The sequence below is a fragment of the Vanellus vanellus genome, assembly GCF_965231255.1.
Source record: "Vanellus vanellus genome assembly, chromosome: 24".
Lineage (NCBI taxonomy): Eukaryota > Metazoa > Chordata > Aves > Charadriiformes > Charadriidae > Vanellus > Vanellus vanellus.
In genome coordinates this window covers 2,251,267-2,256,881 of record NC_138929.1, presented here as the reverse complement: position 1 = coordinate 2,256,881, position 5,615 = coordinate 2,251,267, and positions in this window count along the sequence as shown.

The window sequence follows — 5,615 nt, the reverse complement described above, 5'->3', positions numbered from 1 at the left end:
GGGGGGTGGGGGGAGCGGGGCGGGCCGGGGGAGGGGAAGGGAAGAAAGACGGGGCCTGCCCCGCGGACGCGGCCGAGGGAGGGATCCCTGGCGGAGGCCCGGGGGAGGGGAAGGGGGGGGGGGGCGGCGGCGGCGGCTCCTGCTGCTGCGGGCGGCGGAAGGAGAAAACGGCCGCGCGAGCGGGGCGGGCGGGCGCGCGCACACACACACACCGAGCGGGGCGGGCGGCGGAGGGATACCAGCCGCGGCCCGCCGCCCCGCGCCCCCGCGCTGATTGGCTGGTGGCCGCCGGCGGCGCGCGCTGCCATTGGCGGCGGCCGCCGGGAGGGGGGTGGGAAAGGGGCGGCTATTGGCGGGCAACGGGGAAAAGGAAGAGCGGGGGCGGGGCTTCCGGCGGCGCGCGCGCTGATTGGGCGGTGCCGGGGAAGGGCGCCCCGGCGGCGCCGGAGGGTGGTGGTGGTGGGGGGAGAGGCGGCCACGTGGGGGCCGCGCCGCAGGCGGGAACCGGCACCAACACCGGCGGGTCCCAGCGCTGCCCGGCCCGGTCCGGGGGCGGCTCCGCCCGCAGCAGCTGCGGTGTGAAACCCTCCTGATTCCCCGGAACCGGTCCAGGGGCAGCCACGTGCTGGGCCCCGAGCGGCAACCGGAGCCCCGAGCGGCAACCGGCCTTCGCCGCCGCCGCCGAAATTGCCCCGAGTTCAGCGCAGCGCCGTGTAAAGGAGGGGCGGGACGACGACACGGCTGCCCGCCGCGGCCCCGGGCCGGGAACCTCGCGGGAACCGGCGGCGGCTCGGTGCGGCGGGTACTGCAGCGGTACCGGCGTCCCTCCCCCAGGGCAGTTCGGTTCCTCCTGTATGGCCCGAGCAGAAGGGGTGACGCAGCCGCAGGGGAGGTCGGACTCAAATCCGTGGCGTATTGGAGGGAAAAAGATGGGAAAAGCGAATACCTGGGAAAACCAAGGGCGGAACGAAGGTGCGAGTGAATAATTAAAGGCAGTTTCTGTGGCTCGCAGGGCTCGGGCTTGCTCACCAGGAGGGAGCAATTAGTAACTCAATCAGGCTGCATTGTGGGGCTAAACGCAAAGGCCACGGGGAGAAGGGACAATGATGGGGACCGTCCCCATCCCCTCCTGCGGGCAGAGCCCCCCCGCCACGGCGGAGCCCCACCGTGCTACAGGCGGAGGTGCCTTCGGCTCTGCTCCTCCCTGGCAGGCATACTTCTTGGCTTAATCATTCTTTGCTGGGAATATATTTTCGTTTTCTGGGAAAGGGATGTGTTGCAGACGCGGGATCTGATGGGCTGCGGCCGCCTCCGAGCGGGTAAATGAGGGGAAGTTTAACTGACCGCAGGCAGGGAAGACTCCGGAGCTAGGAATACTTGGGGATAGTTGTGTGTCCCAACAGTCACATCCTACACACCCTCATTTCAGTTGTCAACAACGGCATTTATCAACCGGCTGCAAGAAAGGTCCGTTGGGCCCATGTTAAACTGCAGATTCAAATGCTGGTGGTACCAACAGCCGCATTAATAAAAATGAAATGAAATATAGCTTCAAACCCTGCACCTCTGCTGTTTTTTCTTGGCTTATTGCTGACAATCTCAGATAAGCGAGGGACTGTTCCTGTTCTAGCTGTCGGGTGCTTCGTGACCTCCTCGAGCCCATGACATGGAGCGGTGTCCAGGGGCCGGCGTCACCGCCGCTGCTTGGTCCCCTGTGCTCAAGTCCCAGGCAGGCTTCTCCCCGATCCCGCTGGAAGCAGAAGATGGGGGAAAAGCACTCTTAACTCATCCTCGCTGGCTCCAGGCCTCCCTGTCCCACACTGCTACTGTTTCCCACCACAGACACAAGCTGTTGCCCGAGGAAAAGCCTTACGCTGCGGAGCAAAGCGAGCGCTGGCCCCTGAGGACTCGTCTTATCCGTTGCTGAGGAAGCGGACTCACACCCACAGCTCTGCAACACAAACAAGATTCATCATTCCCCTAAAGAAATTCGGGTTACAGGGAGGGACGGGTACTCTGGGGCTCAGGAGACCCAGATACTGTCCCTACCGTTGCCAGCAGCCTGCAGGAGAACCTTGGAAAACACATCTACCTACGCCTGGAGTCTCAGATTTTAAGATGGAGACACATCTGGATCACTTTTGTAAAGTGCTTTGAGATCTCTGGGTGAGGAGCACTAAGCGTCGCGCTGGCAGGTTTAATGCAGTCACAAGCAGGGGTAACAAATGTCCAGACATGGGGATTTGGATTCTGTTTGTCCTGCTGCCATGAGACACGTTCTTACAGTCTCACCTGCATCTGCCTCAGCCGCTCCAGCTGGAAAAACAAAGCTGAGACGAACCTCCGGAAGGTGGACGGGGATCTGCAGAGCTCCGAGATCTCCGAGATAAGACAGGGAGAGGGAGGGAGCGCAGGATGCGGAGGCAGGGACAGCCCGACCACGGCACCTGGAGCGAGCAGGAGGAGAGAGGGACAGCGGTGTGGCGGAGACCAGATGGGCAGAGTTGTAAACGGTTCACATCATTGACTCATTTAAGACCAATTACTATTTACAGCTTGACTCGCGGAACAGAACGGACACGTTATTCAGCCTGAAGGAATGGAGTTCACTTGGTGCGCAGCCCTCTCCGCCGCTCTGTAGTACGCCTCTGCTAGCAGATCAAAGTCAACTCCCCCAGCAGCGTTTGGGTTGAAATCGGGTGAAACTCACTCTCTTGCAGCTAAATCCCAAGAGACAAGAGAGGAATCCCAGGAGACAAGAGAGGAACGGAGGAGCCTGACACGCAGCCGAGCCCTGTCCTGCTCCCCTGTTCCCCTCCCCAGCCCCAACCTCTGGGACACAACCCCGAAGCGCACGGTGCTTCCCAAGCGCCGTTTCACTGTTACGACTCTCCCGTGCTGCTGACCAGGATGACTTTCCCTAGGGGGAAAGCCAGGGAGAAAGAGAAGGATTAAAGAATTTTGTACAAATTTGGCCTTAGCAGCAATGAAATCCCCAAACCCCAGTGTAAAATCAGGGTGAGACTGCGGAGTCAGCCCCCCCCCCACCCCGGCAGCGCTTGGGCTGGAGCTGTAAACTTGAGCTAGATGCGCTGTTTTTCTCCTCATTGCCATAAATGGCATACTCAGCATTCCCACTACAGAGGCTTATATCATCTCCCGCTTTCATAAACTGACTACAGAAACTGGGAGAGAAGTGCTGAAAAGCTGCTGACCTTTCGAACAGCTCTAGAGACAGTTCAGGATACTCGCGGTTGTTTCAGCAAGTGAAATGGGTAGAACGAGAACTAGACCAGGTTCCCCTTCCCCGGTCCATCGAGGTTACTTCAGGTTTCTCAGAAAATCCAAAATGCAGAGAAATTCCGAGGGACGGGGACTATCAGTGATTTTGTATATATCCAGCGCTTGGAGTTCAGTGGGAAACCTCTAAGGAACCGCTGCAAATCAAGCAGGAGTTTCGATGACGCCGGGTTTAAGTCGTTAACGCGGGAGTTCGGAGTAAGATGACTTACAGGACTGAGCACGTGCGCTGAAAGGACAACACATCCATCAGGTGCGGCTCTTCCCCTGTAGGAAGGAAAACCTTCAAGGCTGCTGAGACACTCAGCATTTCTCTCCCCCTGAATTGCAGCAGCATGGTGGATTTCTGGGCGCTCCCTGCTGGAGCAGCCCAAAGGCCGATTTACGTGCTGCGCAGAGAAGATGCTTTTTCCTACCGGTCAGGTGATGAAATCCAGTTTTGCAAAAAAAACCAAACCCAACAACCAAACCCTGGATGAAATCCAGCCGGCACAGATGACTAAGTCACGCAAGGCTGAGCAGAGACACTCACCTGAGTCTTTCCTGGCTTAGAGGGAATGACATCCAAGCACTTTGGTTACATTCAGTCTTAAAAATCTTTTTTTTTTTTCCCTGGTTTGGGTCCCTGTAAAAGAAAAGCTATTGAGTCCACGTCAACCCAGTGGAGGAGATTACAGTGGAGCACAGCACACTACCCTCTTTGGCTCTGAGTTTTGGCACATACGTGTATGTTCCCCACACATTTTCCCTTGAACGTGAATAATTTTAACCTTAAACCACAAATTTAACACAGCAAATTGAGTTCTCCTGTAACAAAAGTCTGAAACGGAGCTCACTGAGCCGACCACTGCTCGGCCTGAGTTTTCATCGCTTGTTACTGCTCGGTCCTGCCTTCACTGGGGTGAAGGACGCTCATCTCCAGCTCTGGAGCCCCCAACACAGGAAAAACATCGACCTGTTGGAGCGGGGCCAGAGGAGGCCCCGGAGATGCTGGGAGGGCTGGAGCCCCTCTGCTGGGAGGACAGGCGGGGAGAGGTGGGGGGGTTCAGCCTGGAGAGGAGAAGGCTCCGGGGAGACCTCAGAGCCCCTTCCAGTGCCTAAAGGGGCTCCAGGAGAGCTGGGGAGGGACTTGTTACAAGGGCATGGAGTGATGGGACGAGGGGGAATGGCTTCAAACTGGAAGAGGAGAGATTTAGATGAGATATTAGGATGAAATTCTTCCCTGCGAGGGTGGTGAGCCCCTGGCGCAGGGTGCCCCGAGCAGCTGTGGCTGCCCCATCCCTGGAGGTGTTCAAGGCCGGGTTGGACGGGGCTGGGAGCACCCTGGGCTGGGGGGAGGTGTCCCTGCCTTGGGTTGGAACCCATGGAGGTTGGCACTCAACAATCTTCGAAGTCCCTTCCAACCTAAACCATTCCATGATTCTATGATCTTCACTTCAGCACAGAGGGACAAGCTGTGCACCATCCTTCGCTCACCAGAATCTGTTCGGCAATAGAGGAGTTGGTATTGATCCCGTGGCTGCCATGAGCCTTGGTCTGATCCTGGTGGCCAAGACTCGTTTCTCCATTGCATTTTCACTGATGCAGGTATTTTGCCACTGGTGGCTGACACTGAGACCTCACTGCATCTCATGACCCTGTACAGAAACAAGCAGGTGCATGTTAGAGAAGGATTTGGGAAGTCAAGTTTAGGGTTTCGCTGTTTTTCTGATTGTTTTTCAAAATGTTCACAAGCTTATTTTTTTGCTGTACACCATTTAATTTTACTATAACTGAAAATACAGAGCATATTCTTAAAGCGTGTATGTTTGGGAAGAGATCTGGACATTTGGGGAAGCAAATAATATGTCTTTCCAGATGCTGCAGTTCCAGTTATGCTAGATAAAATTTTGGTCTGAAATCTGGATATTTTTGGAGAGTAAACCGGATTCTAATACTTTCTTTCCCAGCTAATTCCACATCCGCCTGGCAAGCTTGTGCCTTTTTCGCTGACAGATTAAATACTATTCTATCCCATGTGTCAGAGTCTTGCAAATACCAAAGCAATGACTATATATAGGGACGTATATTTTTGTTATTACAAAACTTGCCTTTTCCAAATTGCTGCGGAGAGTTCACACGTGCGATTATTATTTTTTAAAAGCAGGGGACACTTTCCGAATAAACCCGGCTGTGTCAGTGGCAGGACTGGATCTGCGTCAGCAAGGGCAGGGCAGGAGGCCACCAGCCCTCCACCCACCGTAAGCATTCCTAAAAACAGTTCAAAAAACTCCCATTTCCAGCTTATTTGAAGCTCAGCATTTCGGTGTCACGGG